This window comes from Zea mays, chromosome 6 (assembly GCF_902167145.1).
Source record: "Zea mays cultivar B73 chromosome 6, Zm-B73-REFERENCE-NAM-5.0, whole genome shotgun sequence".
Lineage (NCBI taxonomy): Eukaryota > Viridiplantae > Streptophyta > Magnoliopsida > Poales > Poaceae > Zea > Zea mays.
In genome coordinates this window covers 36,711,714-36,723,259 of record NC_050101.1, presented here as the reverse complement: position 1 = coordinate 36,723,259, position 11,546 = coordinate 36,711,714, and the positions used below count along the sequence as shown (strand labels likewise).

The window sequence follows — 11,546 nt, the reverse complement described above, 5'->3', positions numbered from 1 at the left end:
TCTATGGGAAGTACCATTCATAGTAGCTGAAGTCACTCAGCCGGGATCATATCGTCTCACTCAGATGGACGGCACGGAAATTGGGAACTCATGGAACATAGAACACCTCAGGAAGTTTTACCCCTAGCTACATCCCAGAAGCTATTGGGACGACGATGTATTCTATAAATTGAGAAATATATCATCAATAAAAAGACTTCAAAGGCACTCAAATTGTTCACTGTCAATCGGCATACTTACTTAACTCGGGGTGACCACTATGCCCTACTAACGGAGCAATCGGCTTAGTCGGCAATGACTTAAGGCGGTGCGATATGCTCACGCTTACTAAACTCGGGGTGACCACTATGCCCTACTAACGGAGCAATCGGCTTAAGATGGCAATGACTTAAGGCGGTGCGACATGCTCACGCTTACTAAACTCGGGGTGACCACTATACCCTACTAACGGAGCAATCGGCTTAAGTCGGCAATGACTAAAGGCGGTGCGACATGCTCACGCTTACTAAACTCGGGGTGACCACTATGCCCTACTAATGGAGCAATCGGCTTAAGTCGGCAATGACTTAAGGCGGTGCGACATGCTCACGCTTACTAAACTCGGGGTGACCACTATACCCTACTAACGGAGCAATCGGCTTAAGTCGGCAATGACATAAGGCGGTGCGACATGCTCACGCTTACTTAACTTGGGGTGGCCACTATGCCCTACTAAAGGAGCGGTCGGTTTAAGCTGGTACTGACTTAAATTGGTGCGGCACACTCGGCACGTTTGCGATCACCCATCTTAGGGCAACCTCTATGCCCCATGAAGAAATTTCAAAACCATCACACTGCATTTACTTCTACAATTGTAGATACTGTTGAATTCTAACAATGGGAAAACAATAGTAGCATTCAGTATTAAAAAGTGTTCTCTAACAAAACATCCGAGCACATTAACCACACATTCAAAGCATTCAGTGTTTTCTATTTAGTAATGTTCTTCTCAGGAGCAACTGACGAAGAGGGACGACTCGAGGAATCAGGAGCGGCATTCACGTCTGCCACTATGTCATCAGGAACAACCACGCCGGGTCTCCTCATCAGGATCTGCCCCACGCGAATAGCTTTATCCATAGCTTTGTCGCACTGGGTCCTCAGAGTAGCAGAAGTCTCTTCAGCAGCTTTGACAGCCAACCGAGCAGTTTCTAGCTCCTGGACGACTGATTTATTGGAAGCACGCAAATCCTTGATGACAGTATCTTTGGTCGACACCAACTGCCTAAGGCGAATCACATCATCCAAGGACTCTTGCAGCTTATAACGATGATTATCGAACTCTTCCCTGGTGAAGCGATGACTCCTCTCCAAGATGGTCAACGAGTTGCTGGCATCGCGGTATAGCTTGTCAAGGTTGTCACGAGAAGTGGCAAGGGCACGCTTTTCCTCCTGCAGACAAGAATCAGTTTCTCCAAACGACAAGCAAGCAATAAGAACACAGCAAAAAAGCCAAGATTCACTAGTCACCTTTTCAGAGTCGAGCTGAGCACGGAGGGTGGAGCTCAGCATGTTAGCATCATTCAGAGAAGCAGAAACCCGGTCCAGTTCAGTCTGACCTTGAGAATATTTTTCTTCAAGATCAGAATATCGCTGAGCCATATCTGTCAAGAAATAGTCAAGCAAAGGTGTTCAGTTAAAAACAGAATTAATCAAGTAATCAAAGAAGAAACAAAGGGCATTAACCAGCATTTGCCATCTCCAAATCAGATACCCGCCGCTGAAGTAGCACTGGATTCCAATGTGCTAGAGATAGAGCCCTTTCCGGGACAGAAGCACCCTGCGACCTCAGCTGACCAACCATTTCATCAACCAACGCCTGACATTAAAAACAAATGAGTATCAGAACAATATCACACCTGGGGTACAGCCAGATCAGTAAAAACCAAGTTACCTGGAGGTTGGAAAAGAACGAAGGAACTCCCAAGTTGTGGGAAGTTAATTGATGGCTCGATGAAGGAGCACCAACCGGAACAGCCCGCAATGCATCAGTGGGGACCAGATCAGTATCATCAGCAGGGGTCAAAACTCTGTCATCAGGAGCGCTAGCCTCTAAGGCGACTTCCTGACCCGAAGCTTGGGCTGCTGCCATGCAACCAGGATGCGGAGGAGAAGACCCTACGTGAACGTCCATGGAAGTGTGAGAGGGAGAACCGACTCGAACACCCTCGGGGGCTGGGTCATAGCTCGTGCCACCCATCCGAGCCGGGTCATCCCCGGCAACACCCTCGGGGGCTGGGTAAGCGCTAGCGCCATCCTTGAGGGTCGAGCTATCTGTAACAGCCACCTCTAAGGCTGAAGGACCTTCACCCACTTCCATGGGAGCAGAACAATCCAGACCAGCCTCCTGACCCTTAAGACCGCGCTCCAAGGTTGATGAGGCATGGGACGCCGCCCGGGATAACTCCAGCCCAACATCTGGCACATCAGTGCAAACATCCATCATGCCACCGTCTGCTGGCTCTGACAATAGATCTTCTGGGACCATGTCTTCAAGAGTCTGATCAAAGTTCGCCAGAGATAATTCTTGCAGACCAATGAGGGCAGATAAAGCTGGAGAAGGAACACCACTGCTTTCCCCGCTGGCTAGGTAACGCCGACTGTTCTTCCGAATTAGAGGGATTTCATCCTCCTCTTCCTCATCTTCATCAACAACGCGGACAGTACACCCATTAGGGCCAGCTTTGGCCAGATCACACCCATTGGGTTAATATCATATAGGTCACACCCATTGGGATCCACAACAGTCGGGTCACACCCATTAGGGTTAGCTTCAGCAAATGCAGGCACTGGCACTTCCTCAGCAGCAGGAACAGAAGGACCGGCATCCTGATCCAAGCTAGACACTCGACGAAGACGTCTCTTCTTCTTTTTCTTCCCCTCAGCAGGAGAAGTGGGCTGATTGGCTCGGCGAGAACGCTTCGGGTGAACACTGTCAGACCTCTGAATATCCAAAGCTTTGCTGGCCTCAGGGATGGGCGCCACCACCAGTGTTTCAGCAGGAGCGGCATCAGAAGAATCTTCAGCTAACATATCCAGCATGGCACTTATCTCTGCATCACTTGGATTCAAAGGCACCTCAAAATGAACCTGCCTCTCGTTGTCAGGAATTTCTTCAAGTGAGGCAACCAAAGCACTAACTTCTTCGAGAGAGGGTCGCACTCTAAGGCCCAAACCACTATCACCAGCAGAAGGATTTGACACAAAACTGATAAAGGCCTTGGAAGGAGGCATATTCCAGGCCGAGTATGCAACAGGAGCGCCGATGTTCGACACCTTGCCTCTGAGTATCATCTCGAGCCGGCTCACCAAGTCCACAGCAGGAATTCTTCTGTTGGTTACCCGGGTTGAATCAGCCAGGCCTCGATACAGATATGCGAGGTATGCTCTGTCTTTCAGTGGCTGAATGTTCTTGAAAATGAAGTCGGCAACCACAGCCTCTGCAGTCAAACCCCTCTCTTTTAGCAGCCCAACCTCAGCAAGCAGAGCCCCTGCCTCAGCCACCTCCTGGTCCGTGGGGGATTCGGTCCAGCTCGGAGTGCGAACATCTGGCTGCCTCCCTAACCGTGGGGGGAGAGAATTCCCATGATTCTCCATGATGAACCATTCCAGGCGCCATCCCTTGATGCTGTCCTTGAGTGGGATGTCGAGATAGTCAGTCTTCCTCCCACGGCGCATCTCCAAACTCGCCCCCTCACAAGCTGGTGCTGCCCTCCGGCCATCCCAGGCCAACAGTGGTACAAATGCTTCCAAAGGCTGAAGTGAGGCAAAACACCAAGGAAGGCTTCGCATAAATGGACAAAAACATAAACTTGCAGAATGGAATTGGGATTCAGATGGGTCAGATTCAAGCGATAGAAATCAAGGAGACCGCGGAAGAAAGGAGAAATGGGAAGAGCAAGGCCGCGGATAAGAAAAGGAACATAAATGATGGATTCGTGGGTGTCTTCTGTCAGAACAGTGACCCCACGGCAGATCCGCCAGGAACAGAGCTCCTTCGGAGGAAGAACTCCGATGGATACGAGATGAAGAAGGTTGGATTCAGAGACAATAGACATATGGTTACCTGCGAAGGGCAACTGACTGTTGGGATCGATGGGGGGAATGATTGCGACGGACGAACTCAAAGCTTTCCGCTTGGGCGCCATCTCAACCTTGCTAGTGAGCGGAGCGGAAGCAATATTGCAGGAGAGCGGAGAAGGCCTGGATGCAGAAAAGAAAAAACTAGGGCACGAAACGCGGAGGTGTGCGACAGTGCAGTACATATGGGGTTTTCCCGGGCCTGGCACCACTTCCAAAACGCGGGCATGCCATGTCATCACCCGGCCGTTATTTCTAAAACGCGGGTGTGCCACATCGTCACTCGTCCGTTATTTCCAAAACGGCCGACGCGGCCCATTTAAACTCAGCGATTATTTCTAAAAACGCTGATGTTACCAGACTTCACCCGGCCATTGTTTCCAAAGCGGCCGGCGTGGCCCGTTATCACTCGGCTGTTACCTCTAAAACGCCGACGTCGCCATCGATCACTCGGCTGTTACCTCTAAAACACTGACGTCGCCATCAGTCACTCGGTTGTTATTCCTAAAGCGGTGACGTGGCTCCAAAGGATTCGGTTGTTACCTCTAAAACACCAACATCACCAGTAACCGCTCAGTCGTTACTTCTAAAACACCGACGTGGCCCGCTATCACTCAGCCATTACTTCAAAAAGCGCCAACATCGCCAATAATAACTCGCCCGCTGCCACCAAAGCACTGACGTCGCAAATAAAGCAGTCTGAAGCATGACCCGATGACTCCAAGTTGCTACTCAAGCATTGCAGACAGAAAACATCATTGGCGGTATATTAAAACGATCGACGACTGACCAGAAGGCAAAATAATGCACACAGAAGTGGGGCGAAATCATTCTTCATAAGGGAAGCATTACTGAACTTACAAATCAACTCATTATGAGCTGATGCCTTCCCTACTACTACATTAAATTTTGCTAACTATACTACTAGCTACTACTACATTATTTTGCTAATACTATTTGTACTACTAATCTACACTAACATCTAAAACCAGTGGCGTCTAGCCACTGGCCTTGTTGCTGCCCTTGCTGCCGTCGCCACCGTCGCAGCTGCCACCCTTGCCGCTGCCGTCACCGCCCTTGCCGCTGTCGCCGCCGCCGTCACCGTCACCTCCGTCGCTGCCGCTACCCTCCTCGGACGAGTCGGAGGAGTTCTCCTTGTCCGAGGAGTACTCCGACTCATTCGAGCCCTTGAGCCCAGCGCGTTCGACGGCCCAGATGTAAGTCCATACCTCCGCGGCGATCCCCTGGGAGTCGTCTGAATCATCAGACGACGCCGGGGGAGAGGCAGGAGCCGGAGAGCCCTCGGACTCGGAGGAGAACTCCTCCTCCGAGTACTCCGAGTCGCCGAAGTCCTCCGAGGGAGGAGTCGGCTCGCGCTTGCGCTTGTCACCGGAATGATGCGAAGAACCACCACCTTTCTTGCTCTTGCCCATGGTGGAGTGGAAGGAAGAAGAGGAGAGTAAACAGCAAGCAACAGTAAGAAATGTGAAAATGCCGGAGAAGCAAGAACACTATTTATAGAAGAAGAAGGCAACCGTTCACCTCCTACCACGGCCACCGAACAGTCGCAAAAATTCAATATGCAATTCAAACCGTCTGAAGACACGTCAGGCGGCTGACGCCGTTTCACGTAACACGACACCCATTGGGACTCCAGTCAACTGTGCGGGCGATATGATTACACCCGCGGTCACATCAAGTTACTACTCAGAAGCAGTTTGCTAAACGCTCAGCGTACCAAGTCGTCCCTTGCCTACACCCATTGGGGGGACGCCCAGGAATTATCAGTATATTTTCCAAAACTGTCACATCCGTACAGTATATGCAATGAATACTCCAAGACAGAAGAGAGATATCAGCAAGGATCAAAGGAAAGCCAAATATAGCCGATAAGGTACAAGTCTAATCGATAGAAGCATCAAAGCAAGAAGTGACATGAAGACTAGCCAAGGGCCATCTAACGAACGTCCAATCAGTCGCAGATCAAATAAATTGCAGGACCTAGCAAGATATGGGCAGATCGCTTACTCAGCCTCAAAGACAAAAATGTGTGCTGACCTCTAAAGCATAGTGTTAATAATATAATGCTGATCTCTAAAGGCATTCGACAAAAGGAAAGGATGATTCCCAGAAAAAGGCATGAAATGAAGACCTTCGAGTGGATTATTTTCAAAAATCCACTCGAAGCTCGGGGGCTACACCCATTGGGTGCACCCTCGGTGCACCCAATGAATCATCATCCCCGAAGAAGCAAAATGCTGACCTCTAAAGCATAAGGCAAAATTAAGACAAGGCTGACCTCTGAAAAAGCAGAAGTGGAAGATAAAAGTGATTTCTGATAATACTCGAAGTGAAGACCTTCGAGTGGATTGTCTGCAAAAATCCACTTGAAGCTCGGGGGCTACACCCTTCGGTGCACCCAATGAAGTCCGAAGTCCTACAGTACAAAATGCTGACCTCCGAAGCATGTACCTGAGACAAAACACCAAATTTCGAGGAATAATAGCAGAAGAAGACAGTAAAAAAATCGTTTTAACCGGATCACTTAGAATTCAGAAGCAGTGGCCCGGCAGGCTTATTTCCAAAGCATTCCCTATTAAAATCAAAGACTGCAAGCTGGACCTACGATCTTTAGGCCATTTATTTCAAAATCAACCCAAAGATCAGGGGCTTGTGGGGGACAGATATCCCCCGGGTCCACTAGAAGGATAAAAGACATCACGAAAGGCCCAAGGGCCCCATAATTTGTAAGGTCATCCCCTCGTGGGCCTGGGAGGAACGACCAGTGGAGCGGATTAACACAAGGCAGGGTCGGCGCAAGCCCAGACGGCCCAACAAACTCGAGCAGTAATCACAACAGTAACCCGACCTTCCCGCGTAGGAGCCCCGTACAACGGAACCAAGCGAGGATGGGTCGGCTGAATTATAGGAGGATAGACTCAGATGGTTCACTATTTCTTAGGCACACGTTGTTATCATATCTGCATGTAATGCCCCACGGTCGAGTATATAAGGCCTAGGGGCACCCCTTCAGAACGATCACTCATTACTTAGCCATCCACCCTGCTCTCTACGTTTTCCAGCACTAGAGAACTCCCTTGTAACCCATCACATAAAGCACTCTCGCCAGGACGTAGGGTGTTACGCATCTCAAAGCGGCCCGAACCTATACATCATTGTCCACTGTTTCTCGTGCGCCCAGCACGAACCATCGAGCTACAGTCGGTAACACCGTCCTACTCCTAAAAGCACCTTGAGGGGTAACCCCGGGTGCGCGGTCGGACCCAAAACACCAACAGTTGTGCCTGCACTGGAAACCAAGACTGTTGCAAAATACAGTATATTAGTTACAACACAAATATATGACCGTGTTGAGAATAAATAAGACATTCACGTTCATTGCTTGTTGCGTCTGTGCGTTGTAAGCAGCCATGTACTCTGATTGTTGTTGGACGAATGCCATTTTCTCCTGTCGTAGCTCTTCACAAAACCTTTCTTGCTGCTCCCTCATAGCCTCCTCCATGCTCGAGCGCCGACTACGACTACTACCACAACCCGCCTGCGACGAAGAGTCGCCACGAGAACGCAACTCCGTCAAATCGATCACACCGGTAAATATAGAATATCTTGAAAAACAAGAAAATTAGCTATTCTATCATAGTTTCAATCTTATTGAAAAAATTCCATAAGTTCATACCGTCCATGGACCTTTCCTCTAACAGAATGCACAATTTCAGCGTCGATGGTAGGCGCTCCTTGCCAATCATAGTCTTCTCCATACTTCCTACCATCTCCTGCCCGTAAGTCTTCTGCAATACATTATGAAGGTTCAACACACATGTAATGTATAGCTATATGACAAGAAAACATTAATCCTAGCAACTACTAACTAGACGCTCAGCGGCCACCTAACTGCATAGCTCATCCGTGATTTAACTGTTTTGCTTTCTATGGCCTCGCCTATAAACATTAATTGGTCTTGGGATAACTCCAGTTTGAGCCTCCTGCAAATATATGAGTTTAAACCGATTCCATTTCTGAATAAAATAGAATACTAGATATTCACCATTAGTTTTGCCAACGAAATGTGTCAATCAGCCCCATAGGTATGTTTGACTACGACCTCATCATCGTCCTCGTTCTGCTGATGGCGCTACCTATGTCGATTCATGTTTGACTTCTCAATCCACTCTAGCGAAGCCCATATCTCACACAAAGCCCTATAAGCCTGCGGTCGGTGTTCCATCCATGGAAGAGTTACCTGCATCTAAGCGTTAGCATAAAATTACATTCACATTTAAATGAGCTGCTAGATTAGATTTTTACCTCCATGTACTGGTCCACAATCAAGTAGACATCCCAATATTGTTGAAAGTTGTTGTAGAATGCTCTCGACGCTTCATGTATGTGTTTACAACTTGTAGACGAGCATTGGAAAATGCATCCTTGCACACCTTCTTTGTATTTTCTCTAATGCTCGATCTGCATGCTCTTGAGCCACAGGTTCCACACGATAGCATCTCTGTCCAACATCGAAAATAAAGTTAGTATAAAACAATCATAAAATGTTAGTTTCAAACAATACTCTTACCTAAACGTCGTGCTTGACAGCGCCCTAAGTTGTTCCCTATGTAGCATGTGGAGCTAGTGCGATTCTAAAGGGGTCTTGTCACTCCTAAAGGGGTGTTTCCTAGGCAACCAGCGTCGATGATAATCGAAATAAGTTATATTTCTACCATGAGCAAGACAGAAGCAATCTGTAGCAAGACGGAAGCAATCTGTATCTAAACCGGAATATGGACATGTCAATCTATCATGTGTACTCCATCCGACAAAAATAGCATACCCCATGAAGTCATGAACCGACCACAAATACATGACTCGAAGTTTGAATATCTGTTTTTTAAAAACATTGTATGCTTCGACACCTTTCCAAAGCTCCTTCAACTCTTCAATCAAGGGTTTTAAAATGACATTGTGTTTCTTTCTAGGATGGTTCGGGCCAGGTATGATCAAGCAAAGAAATATAAATTCATACTTCATACAAAGAGCAGGTGGAAGGTTGTATGGAATAACAAAGATGGGCCAACATGAGTATGATGATGCTATTTGACCAAAAGGTGTGGATCCATCGGTCGCGAGGTCGATTCGAACATTCCTCGATTTAGCTGCAAAGTCTGGATCAAACGTGTTGAGAGCCTTCCAAGCATCCTCATCTAAAGGGTGCACCATTAGCTCATCGTTCTCACAGATACCTTCTTTATGCCATCGCATGTGCATGGTAGGTTTTTTTTATAGAAATAACCATTTCACTCGAGGAGTTAGTGGCAAGTAGTGAAGCTACTTATGTGCAACATCTGTCATCACCTTGTCACCCTCATCATTAACAACTTCCACAAATCTAGATTGTCCACATTTTAGACATTTTTCTCTCCCGCATGCTCCTTCATGACAATCATACAATAATTTTTGCACACATCAATCTTTTCATAATCCATACCAAGACCTTTGATAATTGTCATTGAACGGTACATGTATTTAGGCAACTTATTGGGCTTTGGCAGCATACATCCCCGCATAACTTTAAAATCTCATTGTAACAGTTGTTCGAGAAAAAGTACTTAGTAGGGATGGCAGCGGGTCGGGTAAAGTGCGGATAAGCCATTTACCCGCCCGTCAACATATCCGCGCCTCTAGTGTTTACCCGTGCCCGCGAGAGCTTGTGGGTAAAATTTTCGACCCGTACCCACAGGATATCCGCGGATATCGGGCAACCCATTACCCGCCAGAAAATACCATTCGAGTATGTGGTCATGTTTATTTCACCAAGAACATCAACAACTTGACAGACATAATATAATGGCAAGGAACATAGTTCAAACTTCAAAGTCCACAAACAAGATCGATCATCCACAAACATAAGTCTCAAACATAAGTCCACAAACATGATTGATTGGGTTGTGGTCTGTGGGCCGGTGTCATGGGGATATTTTGATGGGCTAGTAAATTAAGCGGGTAACGGGTAATACCCGCGGGCAAAATTTTATATCTGTCAATTAACCGCGGGTGAGAAGTGTTACCCGTATCCTTACCCGTGGGCGAGATTTCTTACCCGTATCCATGCCCATCGGGTACGAAACCCGCGGATATACGTGCCCGCGGGCAAAATTGCCATCCCTAGTACTTAGACTTAATGGCCATGAGCTGGGTCACAAAAGCGAGTTTACTAACATCTGTGTGTTCATGCAACTGCTCTTCAGAGTCTTTTTCTAGTTTAAAAAATCTCGAAACCTCTGATGTGGCAGGATCCTCGGAGCTTAGGTTTAACTCTGGACGTAGCGAATCTAGCATCTCATGCATTACATCACCGCTAGCCCAATCATTGTTCCCTTCTACATTCGGGTTGGGCACTACCTCACCATGATGTTCCCACACCTCATATCCAGGCATAAATCCAAACTGACAGAGATCTAGACTAACTCTTTCCTTATTAAGGAATATAATGTTTTCGTGCTGCCTACAAGGCATCTGATAGTGCCGGTTAATGACAAGGAGAAAGCATGGTCCACAAAATCTTTGGTCTTGGCTGCACACTCATCAGAATGACGTACATTCCTACTCCAGCCATTGTACATCCATGCATGATCTTTAGCCATACCTGAGACTGTTAAAGCGGACCATATCGTAAAAACATCATTTAACTTCGTCAATATTATTGGTCCTACATCTATAGGCAAGGATAGGTCCTAAACCCACCCAAGAGTGACCTACAGGACACATATTTATGATAAGCTAGCAGGATCCAAAGGAAATTTCGCAGCATAACCTCGCTACCACTAAAATAATATAGTACTTATAAAACAAAGAATAATATGCTATTAATCAAATCGAACTAAGTACCACATAACACTAATAATGCAAATGTACCACATACCACTATAATGTACTTATAAAACTAATAATGCAAATATACCACATACTTATAAAACTAATGCCACAAATACAATATGCAACTAATCACTGAACCACATATGCCACTAATACATTAATGGAATCGAACTAACAATAATACTATTCACACACCAAAATCAAACAAGCATAATCACAAATAAATAATAATTTCAGCGGCAAATGAATAACGGTCGCCGAAAATATGGGATAAAATACACAAAAAACCTCTCGATGGGGGCGGTGGCTGGCCGGAGGAGGGCTCGATGCCAGGTCGGGCTGCGTAGAGGGAGCGACGGCCGAAAGTGGTGGCGGGAAGAGGGCTCGACGCCGGGGCCAGGGCGGGGGCGGCGGCAGCGTGACGAGTCCCAAGCATACGCACGCGTCGGGAGAGAGGAGGGAAGGAGAAGGAAAGAGATAAAGAGAGAAGGAAGTGGCTGACGTTTAAATCCGTTAATTTTCAGCGGTCGTGACGTAGC

At 47.3% G+C, this 11,546-nt stretch overlaps 1 long non-coding RNA gene across 1 annotated transcript; it reads right to left on the bottom strand.

Moving 5' to 3' along the window:
- Nucleotides 1–7,408: 7,408 nt before the first annotated feature.
- LOC103629195 (uncharacterized) lies at nt 7,409–9,457 on the bottom strand. Its single transcript, XR_554213.2, has 4 exons — nt 8,446–9,457; nt 8,186–8,380; nt 7,817–7,928; nt 7,409–7,678 (listed from the first exon to the last, which is right to left on the bottom strand). It is a non-coding gene; the product is annotated as an uncharacterized lncRNA (long non-coding RNA).
- Nucleotides 9,458–11,546: the final 2,089 nt, after the last annotated feature.